This window comes from Cervus elaphus, chromosome 27 (genome assembly GCF_910594005.1).
Source record: "Cervus elaphus chromosome 27, mCerEla1.1, whole genome shotgun sequence".
NCBI lineage: Eukaryota > Metazoa > Chordata > Mammalia > Artiodactyla > Cervidae > Cervus > Cervus elaphus.
Genome location: NC_057841.1, coordinates 61881420 through 61907163, shown reverse-complemented (window position 1 = coordinate 61907163; position 25744 = coordinate 61881420). Strand labels below are relative to the sequence as shown.

The 25744-nt window shown below is 44.7% G+C and overlaps 1 protein-coding gene and 1 pseudogene across 1 annotated transcript in view; both read right to left on the bottom strand.

Moving 5' to 3' along the window:
* CDH20 (cadherin 20) overlaps nucleotides 1–3369 on the bottom strand; it is a 202853-nt gene extending 199484 nt beyond the window's left edge. Inside the window, exon 1 of the mRNA XM_043889326.1 lies at nucleotides 3242–3369. The gene's annotated coding sequence lies outside the window, so the exon portion shown is untranslated. The remainder of the gene's footprint in view (nucleotides 1–3241) is intronic.
* Nucleotides 3370–22146: 18777 nt separating this feature from the next.
* LOC122684785 lies at nucleotides 22147–23406 on the bottom strand (annotated as a pseudogene).
* Between the last annotated feature and the right edge of the window lie 2338 nt (nucleotides 23407–25744).

The following is a 25744-nucleotide window of genomic DNA, read 5'->3' as shown; positions in this document are numbered from 1 at the left end:
CTCCTTGCTCTTATTTCACTGCTCTGCACTACTGATCACACCACCAGCTCAGAATGAACAATTAACTGTCTAATTATTCTAGTCACACCAGCCCACAATGAAATCTTTATTCGGTGTTTACAGCCACCTTTGGCAGAGACTGTCTTGCTGTTTCTAAACTAAGAAGAACTGCCCTTTGGCTCCTCTCAGCATCAGCTGCCTTGGTTTCAGCCTTGGATGCCAATAATCAGACTTCTTTTTCTTCCAGAGTGGACACTCTTTTTTTAGGGTGAAAAGACCTATTCTCATCACCCCCCCATATATTCTGGCTGATTTATGTCCCCTCTACTGCAGCTCTTCCTTCCGTATCTCTTTACATTTTTCCTCTCTCCATAGAACACCATCAGGCCGAAGCCCATTTTAAGTCCAAAAGTATAAAAAAATGCTTAACCAAACAGTGCTCACTACTATGAGGGAAAGAAAAACACAGCTCCTGGCTTCTGAGTAGAGGGAAGTCAAGGAAATCCCTTCTGCTTTTCTAAACTGCTAATTTTCTAGCTCAAAAGGCATTCAAAAACTTCTCCACCAGGGAAAAACATACCCACTTTTCAGTGCCTCTCTTCATTACTTCCAACTATTTACTTGAATTTGCCAACAGCTGCACATCTGAGACGCTTCAGAACTTGGGAGATATTTACAAATATATAAGGGACTGACAGTACATCTGAATCGCTTTGCAAAGGCAAGGGAAACGATCACTGCAGTGAGAAGGCAGGGAGAGGGGAGTTAACAGCAATCCCAAGAGCGGAGCAGGGCAGTGTCTTTACCCAAGGGAGGAGGGCCAGGCCCCTGGTTAGCTCTCTGCGGAGCAGGGAGTTCTGGTCCTGAATCTGTGAACAGACAGCAGCCAGGGCTGGGTCGATTGCCCTACACTGCTCAGCTGTTTTTTGCAGAACATTTCCCTGCTCCGCAAGGAGGATGGCATCTCTCTTCCTGTTTCAGTCTTCAAAGTCCATGCGGTGGCTCCCCTAACAGCCCTTCCGTGCTCACTTTCAGCATTCCCATTGCCTTTCCTGGGAGAACTGGGTCATAAAATTTTACTGGGGAGAAAGGTAGAAGGGGGCGTTTCAGTAGTATAAACACTGATTAAACTCGCGAGCAACTCTCCCCAAATGAAAGATAATTTTTCTACAAGAATGTCAAGAATGCTAAGTCATTTTTATGTTTGTACTTTCCCTTTCCATTTTAATTTTACACTGCCACATGGCACGCATGCTAAAAATGTAGCTCCGTAACCTGCAGTGTGGCAAACTTTTCCCACAAAACGTTAAAACTGCGTATTTTATAGACTGTCTTTTCCCAGGATGCTTGCAGCATTTTGGGGATACAAAATTAGATCATCTCACCGTGACCGTCCTATTAGAAAGGCCCGGCTACTCGTGCATTGGCAAACGGAAAATCGGAAGCACTGGCAAGGGAAGGTCATAGCAAAGTCAATGGCAACAGCCTAAATAGGCTCTGAGAGCTTGGTTCCAATTTCTAATACTTCCCGTTTGCTCTCCATTTGTCTCTCTTTTCTCTGGCAGGAAGGGATGTGGCCAGCGAGGAGGCTTGACCTCATCTCCTGTTCTTGGCTTGACTCACACGCTGTTCTCCCACCCTCCTGCCCTGTCTTCTGCGTCATCAGCTGGCCAACTGCACCCAGGAGCGGCTGGGACCAGGGGCCAAGCCCCAGGGAGGCCACCGCAGGTGCCCTTGTGGTGCCTCTGCTGTTGGGAGCTGGAGCCTGCGGCGGCCAGGTGACCTGCCCAGTGGGATGGCGAGGGTCACAACAAGACAAAAGTACATTTCCAAATTGTAGGAATACACCAAAAGAGACAGCTGAGTCCAGTATGGGTTAGAGATTGGCAATGCCTCCACTGTTCTGGAGCCAAAGGACGCTAGAGCTGATAGAAATATAACCCTCATCCAGAGCGCTGGTGCAAGCACATTGTGAACTTGCGACTTTTTGCTGTTTCTGTTGTTCTTACGTAGCTACAGTTCCTTTGCGGGGGGTGGGGGGTGGGTGTGTGTCCCTGACACCCCCACAGATCTGAGGGATAATTTTCTTTGATGGGGAGGAGCATCAAGAGATTAAGGGGATCAAAGGACATTTGGGGGCGGAGAGGGGCAGACTCAGTTTCCAGGCGACTTATAACAATCTGAAGACAAAATCCTTCCTGGCATCCGTGCCAATAACAACGGCATTAAAAATAGCGGTACTAATGATGGCATAGGAAACTCCGAACCTGCTAGGATACCAACCCCCCAGTGGTCTGATGCCAGCCCTGTTACTCTCAGCCTGTCTTGGGGGGCAGGGGGGGCGGTGGGCGGCGCGCAAAAAACAGCTCGGCGCTGCCTCCCGGCTGTCCTCCCGGTTCCATCCTCCAGCCCACCCCGAGGAGGATAGCCAGGTAGAGTTAGGCTCCAGCGTAGGTCCAGCTTACAGTCTCCCTGTGTTGCTAAGGGCACGCTGGAACTCCTCAAGAGCGTTTCCTCTGCACAGCCGCAACTCTCACCCCATCTGGTCCCCCGCCGCCCCACCCCCGGTCTCCATCCACAGCAACTACAGGGAGCAAAGCCCAGACAACCCGCGCGCCATCCAGGGCGTCCCAGGGAGTGTCCGAGCCCGGGGAGCTGGCGGTGTCCGGCAGGTGGCGGGAAGCGAGTCGCCGCCACGGTCTCCTCCCACGGCCGGACTCGGGCGTGGGTGCCGCGCCAGGCGCGGACAGGGGCCGGCCGCGCAGCGCCCAAGCCTCCCTGGAGCCCATGTCTCGGGTCCCCCGCCGGCGCGCATCTTCGAGCCGGGGACGCGGCCGACCCTCTCCAGCCCGCGGCTGCCGGGGAGAGGCGCCGCCGCCCGTGGGCAAGCGAGGGCGCAGCCATGGTCGGCGCCTCCGCGAGCGGCGCTCCTGGGTCTCGGGTCCCCATGGCCGGGCGCGCAGCCCCCGGCCCGCCCCACCGCGCTCCCGCTTGCAGAAAGCGGCTCCCCAGCGCGAAGGGAGCGCCCTCGCGTCCCCTGCTCCCAAAGTCCGAGCAAGTGCAACTCCGACCCGCTGACAGGGTGGCCGCGGCGGCGAGGAAGGCGCGGCGCGGGGCCGGAGCGCGCGCAGCGCCCGAGGGGGCTCCTGGGAGCGCGGACCCCGGGGCCCCGAGCAGCCCCGCACTCCGAGCCCCGGGACAAACGCGTGGCGCCCCCCTCCCCCACGAGCTCCCCGCTTACCTGGCACGGCCGGCGCCTCTCCGGGGCCGCTCGTCCAGACTCCTGGGGCCGGCGCCCGGCTCACATGGTGACCCCGCGCCCCGGGCGGCCGCTGTCCCGCTGGTCCCTTCGCTCCGGCTGGAGGCGCTGCCCCCGGCCCCCCACCCCCCGGCCCCTCCGTCAGAAGTGGCACAGCGTCTCGCCCTTCGGCTCTTTGGCAAAGTCTCCGCGCGGGAGCCAGGAGTTGCGCTCGATGCCCGGCGCGCCCAGCCGCCGAGGCCCTGCCCCGCCCGCCGCGGTGCCCGGCGCTGCGCCCGGCCGCGAGCAGAGGCCCCCGGCGCGGTCACCGGCCCCCGAGCGCGGCGCGCGGCCCGCGTCCCCTCCCTCGCTCCTTCCCCAGCCCGAGTGGCTGTCGCCTGCCTGTGCCGCGGGTCCTCATTCCCCTGCTCATGAATATTCCGGCAGAGGCTAATGCAGTGCAAGCAAATTGAATGAGCCAATTGGTGCCAGGAATGTGCGCTCCTGCCTTCTTGGGAGCCGTCTGGAACCCCACCAGAAGAAAGCAATTAGCGTCCGGTTGGCACCCTGTGGTTTAGACCAGTGAGGGGCAAAATGGGTTAATTCTTTAAACGCAGTTTAGAGCCGCATTTAAATGCTTCAACTCCTCCACTGGCTGACAGAGTAAGGAAATGTTCAGAGGGAGAGGAGAGGGGCCGGTAAGCAGGCACGGGGGGCGCTTCTGCCCCTGGACTCCCCCTGAGCTTGAAGTCACTTACTCTGCCCACATCGTGAATTCTGGAAGAGGCAGTTGGTGACAACAGCAGAAGACGGGCAGACAGGACGGGAAAGGAGATGAGTCTCAGCCTGGATTCAACGCTGACCTTGAGGATGCTGAGGATGCTGAGGACGCTAGTCCTTTTCAGTAGGAGGAGTGAGGAGGCTTGGCAGACGGAGAGCAAGACCTCAGTCATCTACTGTTAAGAGTTTCTCCAGGCCTTCAGATTGCCTTCCTTTGTCCTCAAAGCAAAAACGTTGAGTTTTAAGCGTCTGGATGAAGGAGAGGTGTAACTGAGGTGTCTAAAGGTCTCAAGTTTCAGAGGAGGAAGCTGAGACCGCCTCTGGGTGAAGAGAGCTTCTCCACTCACACAGTGACTATGGCAGGGCCATTCCAGAAGGTAATTCCCAACAATGATCCAAGCTTCTCCGCCTGGGTGGCCAAACAGACAAGGTGGACAGGAGGGACAATCTCTCACCCTGCCTCCTACCCCGGAATGCCAGGCCCTTCACAGTCACTGATGACAATTTGGGTTTAGCCAGTGGGCGAGAAGGGATCTTTGTCCAGTTCTTTATCTGAATCTCTGTTTATAATCTTCAGGTGTTTTAGGGTTTCCTCCCGCATCACAGAGTTTTTAAATACGGAAAGCTCTTTTGATTGAATTGTTAGTCAATGATCTATGTGTATAAACAACTGATAAAACTATGTGTATAAGTAACTGCTACCATTCCTGTGTGTGCAAATAGAGAAAAATACCTGGCCACGGCAGTTGTGTGTATTTTAACAGGTTTAGGAAGGCCTGAAATTTGAGCTCACTGAAAGAAGAGGAATTATTAATGTTCGAGCAGCTAATGTTTCTCAAGAACTTAGTATGTGATGTGCATTAGACAAGACCTCTCATTTAATCTTCCCAGCTATTCTATTCAATATACACTTTTATTTTCCTACTTTAGTAGATGAGGGAGGTGAGGCTCAGATAGCAAAATCAGTGTCCACATCACATAGGTCTTAAGTGGTGGAAACAAACTCTGATCCCAAGCAGCCTAATTAATACGTTTGAGTCCTCAGTTCGTGGGCAGACCATACTGCTCCTTATCTAAAAATAGAGTTGATTTCTTGATGTTTTGTTGAGGTGACTTGTCCTTGGTGATTAATTTCTTACTGAAATGTAGAGCAGGAAAAAGAGGGTTTTGTTGTTTTTTTTTAACAGTATGGCTGTTTTTACGTGTCAACTTGATTGGGCCACAGGGTGCTCAACGACCAGGTCAAATGTGCTGGGTGTTTCTGTGAGGATGTTTTTGGATGAGAGTAACATTTAAATTGGTAGGCTGAGTAAAGCAGACTCCCATCCTCAGTGGGGGTGGGCCTCATTCAATCAGTTGAAGGCCTTAATAGAGCAAAATGCCTGACCTTCGCCTGGGTAAGAGACAGTTCTTCTGCTTGATGAGCTTGTAGCTGGGACATCATCTCTGCAGATTTTAGACTTGCCAGCCTCCATAACTGCATGAGTCATTTACTTATCACCTGTTGCTTGCTGGTTCTGGGTCTCTGGGGAATCCTGACTAATACAGATGGATATATTCAGTAAATACAATTATTTGTGAAATTCCCATGAATGTCTAAGTACTTCCATTTCTCAACACATTGACTGATACATAGTATACAGTAAACAAACATTTTTTACTTAAGATTTTCCAGATTTCTTATTAACAAGGGAGGACCAGTTATATATATGGATGAGATTTATTTGTTGTTGTTGTTCAGTTGCTCAGTTGTAGCCGACACTTTGTGGCCCCTTGGACTGCAGCACACCAGGCTTCCCTGTCCTTCACCATCTCCCAGAGTTTGCTTAAACTCATGTCCATTGAGTTGGTGATGCCATCCAACTAGCTCATCCTCTGTTGTCCCCTTCTTCTCCTGCCTCAATCTTGTCCAGCATCAGGGTCTTTTCCACTGAGTCAGCTCTTCATTGATATGATGACCAAGTATTGGAGCTTCAACTTCAGCATCAGTCCTTCCAATGAGCATTCAGGATTGACTTCCTTTACAACTGACTAGTTTGATCTCCTTGCCATCCAAGGGACTCTCAAGAGTCTTCTCCAGCACCACAATTTGAAAGCATCAATTCTTTGGGGCTCAGCCTTCTTTATGGTCCATTTCTCACATCTGTACTACTGGAAAAGCCATAGCTTTGACTATATGGATGTTGGTTGGCAAAGTGATGTCTCTGCTTTTTAATATGCTGTCTAGGTTGTTGTAGCTTTTCTTCCAGGGAGCAAGCGTAATTTAATTTCATGACTGCAGTCACCATCTGCAGTGATTTTGGAGCCCAAGAAAATAAAGTCTGTTATTGTTTCCATTGTTTCCCCATTTATTTGCCATGAAGTGGTGGGACTGGATGCCATGATCTTTGCTTTTTGAATGTTGAGTTTTAAGCCAACTCATCCACTCTCCTCTTTCACCTTCATCAAGAGGCTCTTTAGTTCCTCTTCTGCCGTTAGAGTGGTGTCATCTGCATATCTGAGGTTGTTGATATTCCTCCCGGCAGTCTTGATTCCAGCTTGTGATTCATCCAGTTCAGCGTTTCTCATAATGTACTCTGCATACAAGTTAAATAATCAGGGTGGCAATACACAGCCTTGATGTACTCCTTTTTCGAATTTCAGCCTTTTTCTTAGATTTAAATAAAATTTTATCTTTGAGGAACTAAGTAGTGGACTATAATGGATTGACTCAACACAAGATTGATAGATGTTATCTGAGGGGAAATTTTTATTATTCCAATTTTAGGGGTAAAAATGATCAGATTAGATCTCTGAATTCAACAGCCATTGAGTATCTATTAAATGCAAGTCACATTTCTATTCAAATATTTTCTATTGAAGTTCACAGTTGAATCACTTAAAACAGTTGAGGATCTGCTATATTTTATTCTCTGAAACTTTGGGTAGTTTAAAACCCTTTGTCTTAAAAAAAGTATATACTGTTTTATCCCTGTATTAAATATTTAAGTTTTTCCTCATCACAATTCCTCCCTTATGAGGATCTCTGTTGGAGCCTTCTTTTATGGAGAGAATCCTCTTAGGAGTTAGAGGCAAAATTTCACAGAGAAGTCTTCAGATGTTGGAATGTTTACTTATATGAATATGTTAATATGATTTTGGGGCCCATCAAATGGTATTAGGGTGTGTGCTTTCCATATGTGCTCAGAACTTGAAGTGGATGCTGTCATGGAAGGACCCCCAGAGTCCCAGGTGGGACATGGGCACTAAGTGAGGGGTGGGATGAGGAGGGCGTGGCACCCGCCCCAGTGTTCCTGCCTGGAGAGTCCCACGGACTGGAGCCTGGAGGGCTGCAGCCCACGGGGTCACACAGCCCTGGGCACAACCGAGCGACTAACCACACGCACACAGCGGGTGGGGCGATCTTGGACCAGCCATTCAGGTTTGGAGTGGACCCAGCTGGTGCCTCGGCAAGGTGGAAATAATAATACCATATATATTGGGGGCTTTGATAGTACAAATTGCTCGCCCATGTGCTACATCATGGGCTTCCCTGGTGGCTCAATGGTAAAGAATCTGCCTGCAATGCAGGAGATATAAGAGACTTGAGTTCGATCCCTGCTTAGGGAAGATCCCTTGGAGAAGGAAGTGGCAAGCAACTTCAGTATTCTTACTGGGAAAATCCCATGCCTGACGGGATACAGTCCGTGGGGTCACAAGAGTCAGACGTGACTTAGTGACTAAACCACCACCGAAACCATGCTCAATCTTTCCATCCTCCTAGTAACCCTGTGAATTCAGCATTGTTATTTATATTTAATCAACGAGGAATCTCAAGCACACGGAGATTCAGTAACACTCACAGCTTCTCCTAGGAACAAATAGAACAGGGACTTTAATCCAGTGACAAAGTCACCTTCTCAGTGAAGCTGTCTTTAATGTCTCCCTCTGTCCAACACTTCCCTCACTGCACCGCTGTGCGCACACACATACACACACACACTTTTTTCTAGGTAGAAATACAATCTTCTCCTTTGTGTTCCCTTAGGGCCTCTAAGATGCATAAGGCAGTAATTGGAACACAATGTCTTGTCTCCACCGCTAACCAAAAGCAACCTGAAGCCAGAAACCTTGTCTCAATTGTTTTCCTATCCTCAAATTCAGCTTAGTTGAAGGTGCTCAGAAAGCGCTCCAACACCAATTTTGCATGCTTTCCAAAATGTGTCCCATTGACTTTACTGGACTAACAGGATTAAATGGAATAACTGGCAGGTGCTTTGGAAACTTATCAGTAAAAACACTCTGGAATGACATTATTATTTTTATTTTTACTATTATTAAAAAGTAGATTCGGGAATAAATATAAATAATTGTAGCCTCGACCTGTGGCTGATAAACACCATGGGTGAGAAAGCAGTTTGATAATTTTGTCAGCTACTGTTATTTAGGACATGGATGGATAACACTTGCTCATATTATAATCATCTGGTTAATAGTAGTACTAAACTGGCCCATTAAGCAAGACGATATTAGCCTGGGAAAGGTGAGTGAATGTGTGCGTGTGTGTGCATATATGCAACCATTCTGCAGTGGTAAGAGTGTTTTCTGTGTGTGAGCAGCATCAGCCGCTAGTATAGCCATATTTCTGTAAGGCCGGAATCCGCTTTCCTCCTGTGGGATGATCTTTATTAAGAGCTCCCAAGGTTACCGCGTTAATGACAGAGCTGGGACTCCCCATCCTTGTTCGATTGGAAGAGTGCTATTTTCACTCTTCCACGCTGACCCTGATTGGCAGCCACTGCCCACACAGTGTGGTTTATGGTTTTACAATTGAGATGAGCGATAGGCAGCTCAATACCTTGTTATAATTAGTCTCCTGAGTCAGCTAATACCCTTCTAATGCAATTTCATGATCTAGATTATTCAGTATTACCCATTCAGGGTATTTTTGGACTTGAGATGATAATTATTTAGTAGAACTGATGACAATGACAACTAAAAACACTTTTGCAGCTTTGTAGCCCATCTTACCATAAATATTCATTATGAAACAGTTGTTTTGGACGCACATGCACATTCACAACATCAAGAATTCCCGTTAATAAATATGCTTTTTATTTTTCTGTAGCACTGATGTAGAAATTAGGTGGTGCTGCTAGACTGATGTACTGAGGCCATTTGAGGTTCTATGTTGCCTCACTTTTGCTTTTATGTAACGTGCGTGTTCATTCTGGTCTTTGAATTTGTGGGTTAATCAGTGACTTTCATTCTCAGAAGAAATTGGTTCTCTCACTGTTGATGTCTGTCAGCTCCTGTCTGTTTCACTGAGTTTGTGAATATCATGGAGAAAATTGTACCCACCGACCATCACCTCCAAGGAGAACTAGTCAGAGAAACATTCAGTGCTTGTGACAACATTCTAGAAGATGCCGCTGCTGATCCACTCAGTGGAATCTGACAAACTTGAGCACCTTGTGCTTGCTACAGGCAAGGTGCTGTGCTAATTATTGGAGACGTTTCAAAGAGAAAGAAAACCAGTGACTGCTCTCAAGGAGGGTATAATCTGAGAGAGGGGCCTTGATATTTAGCAAAGTAAAAGATCTAAGGCAGAAACGGATAGTCTTTATTAAAGAATAAAATATGATGCACTGTAGGATCCCAGGTAGAGACAGATTGTTTTCAGTGGAGAATGGACAGAAGACCGTTCTGTGGAAGCAGTGATGGTTGGTCTATGCAATGAATGCATGCATACTTAGTCACTCAGTCGTGTCCAACTCTTTGCAACCCCATGGATTGCAGCCTGCCGTGTTCTGAAGAATGGATATTACTTCTGAAGAATGGATACTGGCGAAAGAGTCGAGTGGCCTGGGAAAGCACAGGGCAGTTTTGCGGGACTTCTGTGATTGTGGTCAGCCCAAATACGCATGGTATTAAAAGGACATAAAATGAGGAAGGTAGGAGGACCCCAGAGGGCTTTGGAGAGCACGTGGAGTAGTCCCTACTTTTTTCTATAGGCCATGGAGAAGGTGTCGCTTTTGAGGCCGGGAGTGACACAGCTACGGCTGTGTGTATATTTGAGTGTGGAAGGTATCAGAAGTGGGAGGCTGAGAGAAAGGGGACCAGCAGGGAGACTCACAGTAGCCGAAGAAAAATGTGATAATGGCCTGGGCCAGGCGTGTGGCTGCAGGACTGGGAAAGGGGAGCAGAGAGAAAAGAGGCATAGCGCGTGTGTCAACAGCACACTGAAGTAGTGTTTTCTGCCTGTCCTCAATGCTCTGTCTCAGCAACTCTCTCACACCCACACCCACAAGCACACATCACATACACACGTGACACAAATATGCACACACACATATACACATACACACATGCATGAGCTTCCCTGGGGGCTCAGTGGTAAAGAATCTGCCTGCCAATGCAGGAGACCCGGGTTCGATCCCTGGGTCAGGAAGATCCCCTGGAAAACGAAATGGCAAACTACTCCAGTATTCTTGCCTGGGGAATCCCATGGACAGAGGAACCTGGTGAGTTACAGCTCATGGGGTCGCAAAGAGTAAGACCCAACTTAGCACTTAGCGACTAAACAACTCACATGCGTGCACATGCATGTATGTGACACACACACAGTGAGCTCCTCAAGAATATGCTTTGCAGTTTTTTCTCTTTGTATTTCAGCACCTCGCATGGTGCCAGGCATTTTGTTGGCACTAGATAACAGTTTACTGAATGGAATAAAAAAACAATTGATGTGGGGCATCAGAGAAAATGAGGAATTGCAAAATATTGATCCTGGCTATGCTGGGTTTGGGTAGGCAAACTACAAAAATTCTCCCATGTCCCTTATTAGTTGGCATTGGAAAAAAGAGCATGTCTGGGCCTGAAGATGACTTCTGATCCTAGACGTGTCTGAGCAGATGCAAGCATCCGTTGGAGCTGATGATGGGCTCGGCTGGAAAACCTCTTGGCTGGAATAGATCTCCTCTCTGAGGTCTGAAAAATACCTTCTCATGTGAACTCAGGACTGTTTATCAAGGTTGCATTTTAATTCCTTAGAAGCTGTGGTGGACAGAATAATGGTCCCTCCAAGATGTCTAAGTGCTGCTCCCCAGAAACTGTGACTATGTTAGGTTACATGGCTAGGGGAACGCAGGGTGGTAATCCGCTGACATTCGAAAAGGGGGATTTATCCGTGTTATCCAGATGGCTCAATGCCATCATGTGTCCTTAAACGGGTGATGAGAGAGACAGTGACAGAGTATGTGCTTTAATGACCCTACTAGCCAACACTGGCTTTGAAGATGGTGGAAGGGGCCATGAGCCAAGGAATGTGAGCAGACATGGGAAATGAAAGAGGCAAGGAAATGTTTTCCTGGAGCTCCTTCAGAGGAGAACAGAGCTCTTCTGACACCTTGATTTTATCCCAGTGACATGTGAGACTTCTGATCTCCAGAACCATAAGATAATGAACTGGTGCGGCTTTAAACCACTAAACTTGTGTTATTTGTTATAACGGTGATAGAAAACCAATACAGAAGGATGATCAGCATGTTTACTACTTGTAAACATTTTAAAATTTATTATTATTTATATTAATATATTATTGTCAAATATACTATTTATTATATTTTATTATTATAAAATAATGTTTATTATTTAATGATTCATTAAACATTATTTATTATTATAAAATATAAAATAACTTAATATTTAATGAATTATTGTTTATTATTATTTTGTAATAATTATAGTTTGTTATTAAATATTAGACTACATGGTACCCCAGACTACATGAGTTATGGTTTGTATAATGTCCTAGATTCAGTTACAGAAGTCTGTTTTGTTATCAAATCCCAATCTTGGCCTGGGTATAATAACCGTGACAGCTTTCGTGGTATGAAGGCAGAGTGTATATCCTTTAATTATGTCATTCCATGTACAGTGAAGAGGCTGATGGTTGTAAGTTAAGCTTCCTATTCAGCCCCTCAGATATTCCTCCTGTAAGAAGTACTTGTGAAACACAGCATGAACGCACAAAGGTCACAATGTGTATTTATAACCTTGTTTGAGACACCCAAGTTGTGCTCTGCTGAAACACAGCAATCATTCAAGAATTTTCATTTTTATAGTTCACTTCCAAGTGGTATATCGTTGGGAAGTACAATTTAATTTCTTTTTTTACTTTCATTATTGTTATTCATACTGCAAGCATCATGCAAAATGACTTAATAATTCAAAAATGAGAGTAATAATAATATTAAATGTTGTATCTTCATAGAGAAAATGTAAGTTGCTGGTAACTGAGCGGGAATTTCTGTGTTTTAACAACATATGGGTTTGGCCTATCATTTAGTTTTGATGTTTTTTCAAAGAAGAGGGTAAATGGCAGAAAAAATGTTGAAAATATAGTCACTGTTCAACTCACATGGACACTCAGGATGATACACATGCATAATGATCACTCCTTGTTCCTAACAAATCCTTTAAAAGCTGGGCAAGGTATGTGTTATTTATAAAAGCATTAATTCCTAAAATTAGCATGGACTGTCAATTAATATTTGAACATGAGCCTCTGGTAAGGAACTCCTCAGAGATAAAATTGCTGTGATTTTTGATATTCAACTGCACCAAATGTTAAGAGAACATAAAGCAGCCTAAAAATAAGGTATAGAATAGGATGACTAATTGTATGTGACAAGGTTTTACAGATGAAGGAAACTCAATTTGCCAGCCGTTTTGTAAGTTAAAAAACTATTTGTTATTCTTGACATTATTCTTTTTTTCTCTCTCTTTTTTAATTTTTTTCCCAATTAATTTTATTAGTTGGAGGCTAATTACTTTACAATATTGTAGTGGTTTTTGCCATACATTGACATGAATCAGCTATGGATTTAGCCAGAGGGATGGGATGGGGAGGGAGGTGGGAGGGGGGTTCAGGATGGGGGACACATGTATTCTTGACATTATTCTGAAATCCTTATGCAACAAATAATTACCAGAAACAGCTCTAGAAGTGCTTATTGATAACCTATTAAAGGCAAAGTTGTACGTGATTTAGTGGATTAGTGCTGTATCTGAAAAGTTAATAGCTGCTAATTATTATTTTTCTTTCACTGAAGGGCATTAAGGAAGTGAAAGCAGTGGAAAGTGGTGGTGGCTGCCCCTGAAGTCTCACTGTCTGAGTTAAATCTTGGCTCAGCTACTTGCCCGTGACCTTGAGCAAGTTATTTAATCTTGTGCCTTTATTTCCTCATCTGTAAAATGAGTATAAATAGAGCTACATAGTGTTCTTACAAGGATTAACATAACAATTATTTAGCACTGGCACATGATAAGCATATGTTAAAGATGATCCATTATTATTAATAAATGAGTTATACACGTTTCTCTGCTTTTTAAATATATTTGTTAAGAAAGGAGACTGAAATATTGTTTTCAGTATTACTTGAATCATTATTAAAATAATAATATCACAGAATGTTTCAACACCAGGGGTCTTAGAAACAGTCAGACTCAGCACTCTTATTATATTATTGAGAAAACTCAGATGCAGAGGGTCAAATCCCTGGAGGAGGAAATGGCAGCCCACTCCAGTATTCTTGCCTGGAGAATCCCATGGACAGAGGAACCTGGAGGGCTACAGTCCATGGGGTCACATAGAATTGGACACGGCTGAAGTGACTTAGCACAGATGCACGCAGAGGATCTAAAGATCCTGCCCAAAGTCACACCATCTTTCCTCTTGATGTGCATAGCGGGTATTTCTCCTTTTCATGCGGATTCATGAACCAAATCAACTTTACGGAGCCAATCAGTCTGATTCTTGCTCTTGGAAGGAGGAGCAAGCTTTGTCCCTGTGGAATAACAGGTGGGGGAAGACAAAAAAACGAAAATGGTTTTCCACTCGAGGCCAGTGTGCACTGAGCCGTCCTGTTGAAAATACTTGAAAAATGTTCCCTTTCTCTTGTAGAAAAAGTGGTGGGATCATGAATGTATTGCTTTTTCTATCATTCAGTGGACCTTCGTCAAGTTCTTCATTTCTTTTGATTGCACTTTCTCATGGAGAAGGCAATGGCACCCCACTCCAGTACTCTTGCCTGGAAAATCCCATGGAAAGAGGAGCCTGGTAGGCTGCAGTCCATGAGGTCGCTAAGAGTCAGACACGACTGAAGTGACTTAGCAGCAGCAGCGCACTTTCTCATCTATGAGTCTAACATCTGATAGAACTACCTCCCAGTGTGGTCAGGAGCTCAAAACAGTTTCAGCTGAGAGATCTCCCAGAAAGAGGTTGTAGACATTACTAAAATTGCAAAAGAGGCCCAAGAAGTAGACATAGTCTGTTACAGCTCGGGGTGGGTCCGATCCTTACAGCTTCCTGGGGTCAGTTATCTGCGTGAATGCCCTATTTTGGAACAGAGGCTTTTGGGTGTGACGTTTTAGCCAGGGTAGGGTGTGTTACAGTGGGAGCTTGACGAGAAGGAGGCAGTAGAAAGCCGAAAAGCTGGGTGAGGGTGGAGAAGGGTGAGGAGGAAAAGGAATGATTGCAGTCCTAACGGCTGCTCTGTCTGTTTTGCTTCTCATGTGCTGTAGGTAGAAACGGATAAAATAGAGAACTAAGGAAAATCTGGGAAGTTTGTGAAAGAGGAAGGGAGCACCATAAACATGGCATCAAAGGCATATTTGTTGCAAGAATTCTTTTAACAAGGGGCAGGAACAGCTGTCCAAAGAGAGGTTATATGGCTAGGTACCCTATGAGCTCAATTAGGATGAATCCAAGGGAAATATTTTTCAATAAACCCAATTTTTCCCTATTAGAAGTTCAATGTGAACTTTAGATAAATAAAGAAAATAGATTTATTTTGGAGATCTTATAGGAGAAAAAGGGACAGGACCCAGGAGAAATTTGTTGTGATTTTACTTAGCATGTTTAGGACTAAAAATTCTCAGCATTCTTTCCAGAAATAAAACACTAGGAGCAATTGGGGCTTCTTTGGGGATGAAGATATTTTTAGAAAAGAAAAAGAGTATTTGGGGATAGAGAACCAAAACTGAGGGGAGATGGAATTAGAATGACAGTCCAGGAATTTTCACTTAACAAAGAAGGACTACAGTTGGTATATGACAGAGCTGATGATGACACCAATGATAATAATATCTCAGTTCAGTTCAATTCAGTTGCTCAGTCGTGTCTGACTCTTTGCAACTCCATGGACTGCAGCATGCCAGGCTTCCCTGTCCATCACCAACTCCCGGAGCTTGCTGAAACCCATGTCCAATTGAGTCGGTGATGCCATCCAACCATCTCATCCTCTGTCGTCCTCTTCTCTTCCACCTTCAATCTTTCCCAGCATCAGGGTCTTTTCCAATGAGTCAGCTCTTCATATCAGGTGGCCAAAGTATTGGAGTTTCAGCTTCATCAGTCCTTCCAATGAATATTCAGGACTGGTTTCCTTTAGGATGAACTGGTTGGATTTCCTTGCAGTCCAAGGGACTCTTGAGAGTCTTCTCAAACACCACAGTTCAAAAGCATCAATTTTTCGATGCTCAGCTTTCTCTATGGTCCAACTTTCACATCCATACGTGAATACTGGAAAAACCATAGCCTTGACTAGATGGACCTTTGTCGGCAAAGTAATGTCTCTACTTTTTAATATGCCGTCTAGGTTGGTCATAGCTTTTCTTCCAAGGAGCAAGTGTCTTTTAATTTCATGGCTGCAGTCACCATCTGCAGTGATTTTGGAGCCCCCCAAAATAAAGTCTGTCACTGTTTCCATTGTTTCCCCATCTAATAATATCTCGGTCTGATGTTTTTCACTTGTTTACTATGGGACTGAGACGGTACCTAATATTTGTATACATATTTAAATTGCATCATCACAATTTAAGGTAGCTACTATTACTATCCCCATAGACAAGGACAGTGAGATTTACTGAGCTTAACTCATTTTACCAGAGTCCGAAGACAAATGGATTATGGGTACAGTTTAAGAAATTATTCCAGTAAATATTCTGCTAGCAGAAGTCTCTCAGGTGTGGCAAACAAGGACACAGCGATGATCTCTTTATACAGAAGGCTTAGAGTCTTTGTGAGGAAGAAGGGCGTGTCTGTGGCCCTTTGGGAGGACCCTCTGGGAGGACCCTCTGGAATGAGACCTTAAAGGACTAGAGCCCCTGCCACCTGCCCTTACCGAGGCAGCCGCGCCACCTAGAGGTGGAAGGCGAGATAGGACGAGGGGCCACAGAAAAGACGGGAAAGGAACAGCATGGGGTTGACGGGGAGGGAAGCCAGTCCTGGGAAGGGCAGCAAGCACGACAGAGAGGAGCCAGAAGAGCTGTCAAGGACAGTGCCAGTAGGAGAATTCCTGCTGATCAAAAGAGCTGAGAATCCATGCTCTAGAAAGCATGGGTCTGCAGAGGGAGAAGGGAAAGGAGAGACCTTTGGCTGTCATCAACAGGGAGACCCAAGGCAGTGAACGTGATTAATCTGCAGAACATGGGATCCTACTCCCTGAGGTAAGAATAAAGGAGAAGAGACACAGGAGGAGGGGGAGGAAGCTGGGCTCCTAAGAAAGCATCTGAAAGACAAATAACTCAGGAAGGTAGGAAGTCGGTGAAGCTGTCTGCTGGAAGCAGAACCAAGCAAGGTGTGGGATGCGGCAGGTTCACCGTGGGTGTTCTTGCAGAGTAGGAAACCAGACGTGTGGTTTGAAAACAGTTGTCAAGGGAATTAGTGTCTGGCCAGGAATGGGCTGGAATTTGGAATCACATTTAGAAATAGAGTTAAGCCAATGATTGCCCTCTCCTGTCCATTTTACCACTCACTCTGTGGTGTGCTAATGGGCAGAGTTCAGCTCCATTTTCAACATTTCACTTCCTTTTATTTGGGGAACTCTTTGATCACTTCTTATCAATGAATACCTCTGGGCCAGCCTCCCTAGAGGTACATGTTGCATGGGATGCAGTTGTTTCTTGGCTCATCTAGCTCCACAGTAAATGTGACAGGTCTCTCCATCATCTGTCTAGCTCAGATATCTAGTACAGTGTTTACTAGACAGAGGTAGTAAATAAATGGTTTCCGGAAAAAAGTTTCCTAACCTCTGAATGAATAATGCATTTTCCTTTTATTTTAAAGATAAAAGTCAAGTTAATTAGAATCAGGAAAGTTTAGTTAATATCTGTGGTGGAGGAATACGTTCACTTCAGACTATGTAAAAGCTGAAACTCTTTAAAAAATCATGGAAGGGTGGGAATGTCTTAATTCAGCAAGAGAGAGAATGTTTGCAAGACGGGGGATGAGATTAAAGGCTTTCAAAGAAGAAATTCATTTGTATAGGAAAACAATGAGGAAATTAGAGCATGAATAACAGAAATCAAAGAGCAATAAAGGAAGATTTATATATAGGATGAAGCTGATAAAGAAAAGAAGTCGAGCAATGGCAAATCCATCTGATTTGCAAGCAGAGAAGGGGTGCTCGACTGGAGAGGAAAACAAATAGATTAAATGGGGCTGAAAGAGTTAGTAATGTGAACAATGGAGTACTTTTAAGAACTGCTTGTAGAGCAAGAAGAGCTACACTTGGAGATGAAAGGTTGTGGAGAAATGACGGAAGAAAGCCTAAAGAAGTAAAGCAGTTAAGGCCTCTGAGTTCGGTCTCTGAGAGTAGAGATGAAGTAGGGTCTCCATGAGGGGAGGGTCCGCTGGACCTTGTTGTCCCAACTCAGGTTCCTTGAGAGGCACTGCTCTTGGGGATTTTCCTGATCATCTGCCTGTTTTCACTGGGTAAACCCAGCTCACTTTATAAAGTTAAACTCAGATACTCCAGGCTGAGAGGACAGGCATAATCACCAAGGGAGAAAGAACTAAGAGCGTCTGAGTGTGTGAAGTGTGTGTGTGTGTGCATGTATGTTTTAAAGGAAGCCAGTTAGTTTCCTCTCACTGAGACAATTCTGCAAAGAACAGTGATAGCGTCTTTTGAAATATCACTTACTTTCAGCTCCAAGTTAGCAATGTGATCAAGTTCTTAGGCATGGCAAGCATTTCTAACTTAGATGGTTTCTTTCTGCATTTTGGAAGCTGAGGTGAACAAAATATTCAACGTTCTTCATGGCAACGTGGTGGGGGAAGTGAGATGATCTGTAGAGAGAAGGAGGAGAAGGCAGATAGTAAAATGTGATTTCATTGATATTTCCAATGCTGATTACACAGAATTTGTGAGAGAATTCTGCCTGCTGGAAAGCTTGGCAGTACCAGTGGGCGTTAAACAGGTTTCGAAGCTCTTCTCCAGATCTTGTTTACGTGGTGGCAGTCAGATGGCTGATGCTGGTCTTAGGGAAGAAACAAAGGAAGGCGCCAAAGGAGGCGATTTCGTTAGGGTTAGACCAAGAACAACTTTTGCATCTAGCGAACACAGTTTTTCTTTAAGATCATCCAAAGCTGTGTGTACCAGCCAAGTTGCTGTAATGTATGAAGAGTCTACACAGAAATGAAAGACATCCATCTTTACTCTCAATGGTGGAGAGAGAAAAAATGACAGGAATAAGAAGTGTGTCTTAGCCCTTGCCATATTGTGGGTTTTAGATATTTTTTCAGAGGCAAAAAGCAGGGAGATAACCAGTTATCTCGTTTAAGGGTGATAGATTGTAAAGGTGGAAAAGAAATATTGGGTAGCCTAAATGCCACATTAACATATGCAGACAACGTCCCACTGGTAATAAGAAAAAAAGAGTCAATACATGAAATGTAAGAATTATACCAAAAATACTATGTGATCCTCAAACAAAGGCAAACATCCTAAAATTGTAAGAAAATGGAAAGTATTGAAAATGCATTCAACACGATCAAGGATAGTAAGAGTTTAGACTTGCAGTTTAGAGTGATAAAAGAGGCCAAATAGAAATGGAAATAAAGATGTAGAAAAAATAAATATTGGACATTGACAATCAATTATTAGAAAACACATATTTAGTTTTATTTGTTGAAAATTTTCTGTTGATCTCTATGGGAACTCGGGGAAAGTTTAATGACATGTTTTGCTACAGGCTCTAAATAGTGGTGAGATATTACTGGATTCTGTACAATCCTCTGTTTGGGGAATGGAATGTGATAACCAGAGGGCGCGCTTTTTGTTTTACCCGTCCACAAAAAGGAATGTCTGCAGAATAACAATGTTCTGGAAAGCAGGAAGAGATGGGCAACCCAAGGGACTTGGCGAGGGAGACCATGGAGCAGGGAGATAAAGGCTGAACAACTTACAGGGAAAGCCAGAGATGTCTCATAAAGACGTGTCAAAGAATGTTTGAACTTACAAAATAGAAATTGAGGGATTTAGAGTGAGAACATTCAAATCGTCCTTAAAAAGCTTGAGGAAGTAGAAAAGCGAGAGATCAAAGCGTTGAAGTCGCAGGAAGTGTTTCATGCAGCAGGCTTCTACCGGAAGCCAGCCTCATGCTCCTGAGGAGATCCCATTCACCCAGGAAAAGTGTCAGGAGGAGGTGAGGACATCCCGTCTCCCCAGCGTCACACAGCAACATATTGTTCAAGTCAAGCAGGAAGGATTGTCAGGGAAAGAGGAGGCAAGCAGAAGTGACCAAAAGAAGGCTCTCTTTCGAGAGAAAGTCCACAAAAACAAGATCTGAGGTGGCCTCTTTAGCCCAGTACAGCTGGAATGTGGAAGACTACGTGTGATTTTGGAGAAGGGAATGGCTACCCACTCCAGGGTTCTTGCCTAGAGAATTCCATGGACAGAGGAGCCTGGCGGGCTACAGTCCATAGAGTCACAAAAAGTCGGATACGACTCCATGTGTGATTTATTAGAGGCCGAAAGTACTAGTAAGATGGATAAAACAAATAGAAAAGTATAGATAGAACAAGTGATGACTTCAATAAAATGGAACATAAGCATATTGAGTTGTGAGAAACTGATGCAGCCTATGGTTCTTGGAAAAAGATAAATCTATAAATTATAGATGAATTATTTTATAATTTATCCAGTGATAGGAAATAAAGGGAATCATTTAAATTAAAAAAAAAACTTACGAAAACGAGGGAATCTCTAATATTTGAATGTAATAGGATTCTAGTCATCCTGTATGGATCTCCACATGATAACATTTCTACAGTTATATACACTTAAAACTAAGATATTTTTAACCACAAATTTAATTAGGTTTCTCTGAAGACCCAGCCATGCTCTAGGCTGGCTGGAGATGCAGCGTGCCACTCAGGAGACTCCAGGAAACCTGTCAAAGTTAGACATAAATAGGAAAAAATGAGTGACCGTTTCTGAAGCTCATACTCCATCTACGTCAAGCCAAAGTAACAAACAGCAACAAAATCCTGTCAAGTAGTTATTTCATGTCTGCGACACCCAGGCCACAGTTGACTAATTTTTTTCCCCTTTCAAAATTGGCCAAATCTTTACGTATCATGTAGAGAGTATTTTTGTCTTCACTTGGAAACGCGCTCTAGTGGTTGGATTACGTAAAAAAAAAAAAAAAAGGCCCAGGAGAAAGCGTGCTCCTTAATTAACACAGTGAAGGGTAACTTCAATTAAGAACAGATATGGGCTGCAGTTTGGACGGACTGTTGATGAGAAGAGGAGGCAGCTGGAAGCTGGGCAGCCCAGGACGATGCCTTCTGCAGGAAGGTGAGCCTCAGGCAGGAGGAACGCAAGGGGACCTCCGGGGAGCGCGGGGCAGCCTGCCCCGTCGCGGGCCTGGCAGGCTCGTGCGCCCACCGCCTGTCATCACGAAGAAGCGCTCCTGCCCAGGCCCCGAGCTCGGCCCACCGGGCCGCAGGCCGAGAGTCGCCGCCCCAGGCCCGGGGTGCGGCCCGCGGCGGCTGTTCCTGCGCCTGCGGCTCTGGTCCCAGGCCTGGCAGGGAAGGGAGGCCTCTCTCAACACACCGGCTGGTGCCTGCCGCTCGGGCTGCCGCGGGAAACGCGCGCCCAGTGTGCCGGGCCCTGTGCGTGCTCATCGCGCGCGATAGGAAGTCCAGCGGCCGCACCGGGGAAACGGCTGCGAACGACGGCGGCGGGGGCAGGGGGCAGGAGCCGGGGCCCGAGCATCTCCAGGGGCTCCTTCAGAGCTGGCTCTGCGGGCAGAGTCTCCGTCACCATCAGCTGGCTATTTCTGGTGGACTTTGTCACTCACATGGTTCTTCCTGGAATTGTTGGAGAAGGCCAAGCAAGCCCTGTTTATTTTGTTTGTGTTTTAAGAGAGAAATAGAAAGAAAGAAGAAACTGGAAGAAACATAAGTCTTTTCAATAACCAGAAGTTTGATTTTGAAATGCAAGAATGGTGGCAGTAACAACAGTGCTCCATGGAAATCAAAATTTTAATATAATTCCTACAAAAAGTAAGTCACTCAAAACTCTTCAGTGTTTTTTCAGAATATGGGATTTGGGACATTCAGACAAAAGTCACTGATTTTTTTTTTCTAAAAGGAAGATTTATTCGACAAGTTTCACTTAGCGAAATACACCTAAGAGAAAAATCACAGTACAATGAAAAATTTAAATCAGAATTTCATACAAACACCAAGACCAAAATGCTAAAGTATTGGTATTGTGTGTCAAATTTCCCCCATTAACTTAAAAAAAAGTGTAAGCTTATGTACCATAGAGGTTATTAAATGAAACTAGAATTAACATGCCAAATGTTTCACTTTTAATAGACACAGCTCCTGTGTTGAGTTTTACACAAAAGCATGTCTTTCAACATGCATCCATCATTCAATGTAATGTGATGTGAGAGCAACATTTAACATAATTCACCTGCTTTAACCCAAATACACTTACTGCTTAAGTACATCCTACAATAGAACTAACTTGAGAAAACCTGAAGATTATTTAACAGTAATAGTTTACTCAACCTGGTTGGTACATCCTAGATGAATGTTTGTGTTTAAAAATACCGAAACTTAAGTCTTTAAAATAATCCTGATTTCCACTTAGAGTAAGCATAAATCGCAAACTTGTATTACAAAACAGCTACAACTTAAGTTTTTCTTTTAAAAAATGTTGACCAAGGTCAGTGATCAGGATCAATGACATTCCCCATGTGCCACTTGTCCTGGACATGCTAGACATCCCCCCATTCCGTCCACGCCCACAGATGTTCGGCTTCCACGACTGCAGTAGCTGGTATTCACTGCTCCTTGGCTGCCTATACAATGTTTGATGGAAAAACCGCTGGATTTTCATGTAAAACTTGGTCATGTCCACCCATGCTGCTCTGGCCACCATGGCCGCCTCCATAACCACCACCCAGCTGCTGGCTGGCCAGGCCACCATAACTGTGTTTGAATAAACACCACCGCTTGCTCCTGCTGTAGAAGTCAAGAAGAGTTCTGCATATTTGCATTGCATATTTGCTTTGTCTTTTGACATAGCTGCCACAGCATCTTCATGCGTTGCAAACTCGTCATCTGCTTCACCAGTTACTCTGCCATCAGGACCAATTTCAATATGTACTCTCACAGGGTTGGGTGGTGAGAAAGGATTATAAGTGCCGTTCTCAGTAGCTCTGTGAGATAATCCTTGAGTGTGTGCAGTGTCCTGTTCCACGGTGTCCTCCGGAAAGTAGAGCCACCGTCCCCGTATCTGTGATCTGGCGTTCCTGAAAAACAGTAATTGAGGTCTCTTCCAAATTTATCTGACCCAAATCCATAGCCATTATAATGATCATAGCCTCCATAACCTCCACGGTAAGCACCATGCCTCGTCCTTCTGAAGGCAGCTCCTCTTCCGTGCTGTGATGCCCTCTGCCAGCCCCAGGTCTGTCATAGGGACCTGGCCACTGCTCAGCCATAGGTTTCCGTAGTGGGTCACAGTGACTTCTAACTTCAGCTCCACTGCTCTTAAAGATTCCGATGTACCTGTGCCCTATTCTTTCCTTGAGTTTCTTTAGAGCCTTTTCAGCTATTTCCTGTGAAGCAAAACACATGAAGGCCTCCCCGATACTCCTCCCCTGGAAGTCCACCGGCAATGTTAGCCCATCTGGCACGATTTCCAGCCCTGCGAAGAACTGAACGATTTCTTCCTTGCTGTATCCAAAGAGGAGTCCTCTAAGCCATACAAAGCCATCATTGGCCACGTCGGGACTATTTGGACCAGTATGCTTTAACACCCAATCCATTTCAACGTTGTTTGATTTGAATCCTTCAATATGTCTGTGTCCCAGTTTCCCTGTCTTTTTTCATGGCCAGTTTGACTTCATCTTCTGATTCCAGTTCAGCAAAAGCCTCGCCACTCGGTCTGCCTTCTCTGGTGTAGATGAAACAAATACCTTGAGTCCCATTTTGAATTTTGCAGTCAGAAAAAAACCCACTGCACTTCGTCTGCCAAGCAACACCAAGGCCAGCCCCAGACCTTCGCCACGAACCCCTCCGCGCCTTCGGTGCCCAGCATCATCGTCTCTTGGTGCTGGCGTCGAATCAGACTGCCCACACAACTTTGACGCAGCTAAAAGGGAAATACAAGACCCCGATCTTTAAAGAGTCAAAGCTTACCATGACAGGGAGAGGAGAAACAGCAAATAATGAATATGATTAAAATATCAGTTGATGTTTTCTTACTACATGCCCTTGAAATATTGCCAATCAGCGTGTCTCTCTTGCCGGTGAAACAGATGAATGTGATATTACAACACCCATCACTGCCCAGCAATGATCGCCCTACATTGTTGTGTTCTCTTTCAAAGTGCTGGGCAAGGATTTTTCATTAAATGCATCATTTACAGCTCACTGCAGTGTTCCGCAAAGTCAATACATATCCTTAACAGAAAGCAAAGAATGAAGCATGTGAGAGAGAGAGACGGAGCGTGGATCCAGCAATTGTCAGGAGCCCAGGGCACGCATTCCATCCTGACGCCAGGCTCACTGTCAGCGCCTTGGACTGCAAGCAAAGAGGAAAGGCCTGTATCTGCATATTTATCTACCATTCTGGGTTCCCTTGACGGCGGGGTTCTGGGAGTAAAATGGATCTGGGAGTAAAACGGAAATAGTGGGCAAATACAATTTGGAGAGATGGTAGTCGACCAGCTAGATATTCTCATCACATTACAGTCCCCAAAGTAACAGGAAACATTTTGCCAAAATGGAATAAAATGACCATGAATGACTTTCCCTCTTCCTGTTGTTGTTATTATTCAGCCTCTAAGTCGTGTCAGACTCCTTGCTACCCCATGGACTGCAGCACACCAGGCCTCCCTGTCCCTCACTATCTCTTGGAGTTTGCCCAAGTTCATGTCCATTGAATGTGTGATGTTATTCAACCATTTTATCCTTTGCTGCCCTCTTCTCCTTTTGCCTTCAATCTTTCCCAGCATCAACATCTTTTCCAACAGCTTTCAAAAGCTACTGAGAAGGGGAAGCATAGTGAAGATCCTTTATCAATTATAATTTGGGCATCAATCCATGGAAATTTTTAATGGTTTTAAGCTGACATTTTTTGAGAGTAGTTGCCTTAAAATGATACCAACTATGCATCAGTAACGCAGATATTTTGGAAGCAGTTTCTGAAGCCATACTATGTGCCAAGCACTGTGTGAGGGAAGAGGGAATGAAAACAAATAACAAAAAGCAGTCACTTTTCTCAAGAAACTTAGGGTTGAGTTGAGCTAGCAAGCTATCATAAAGTTAAAACCATAGAAGAAGGCACTTGTCAAGAATCTTGTACGACACAGGGAATATAGCAAATATTTATTAGTAACTATAAATAGAATATAGTCTTTAAAAATTGTAAATCATTATATTGTACATCTGTAATTTATATAATATTATACACCAACTATGCTTCAATAAGTGGAGAAGGAAATGGCAGCCCACTCCAGTATTCTTGCTGGGAGAACCCCATGAACAGGGGAGCCCAGCGGGCTACAGTCCTTGGAGTTGCAAAGAGTCGGACATGACTTAGTGACTCAACAGTAACACTTCAATAAGGGGCTTCCCCTGGTGGCTTAGTGGTAAAAAATCAAAAACAAAAAACCCTCATGCCGATGCAGAAAACACAGGTTTGATCCCTGGGTGGGGAAGAGCCCCTGGAGAAGGAAATGGTAACCAACTCAGAATTCTTGCCTGGGAAATCTCATGGACAATGCGATTTTTAGACTAAACAACAACAACAACATACTTCAAAAAAGACTTCCTGACAAATAAGCGTATTAAGATAAATGTAGCTCTGTTTACAGGGACATAGTTATATCAGCAATACAGGCAATTAGTCAAAAATATTTGTCTTAATAGAAGCCAAAGCTCACTTGTGATTACTATTATTATTGTTATCATTATTAAAGAATTTAAATGATTTAAATTTACTATGTTGTTAGTATAGCAGGCTAAGTAAGTTGGCCATGTGTTCAAGGAGAAAAGAAATGAGTGTGATCCACATGGGCAATTTGTTCCTTGACCTTGTGTTAATTCTTACTTTCTGTCTGCTTGGTTTCTTTGTTTTGCTTCAGAATCTGCTTGGGAAGGAATTCTGAATATGTCTATAAGGAAAAAATTACTTCCTGGGATACCATATTTTTAGGGAAATTTTCCTCCTTTTTTTCAGTGGCTGTTGGTGGTTTAGAAAACAGTGTGAAGGGACAAACCCGTGGAGTGTTTATAAAGAGAGGACACCTGGAGAGCATTGTTTTAGAATAAAAATCTTTCATCAGCACAGATGTACTTTTTCATCTGGGTTCTGGCCCCAGCAACCAAGGTGTCAGTGAATTTCTAGGAGAAACTGGATTTTACAGGTGCCTTCA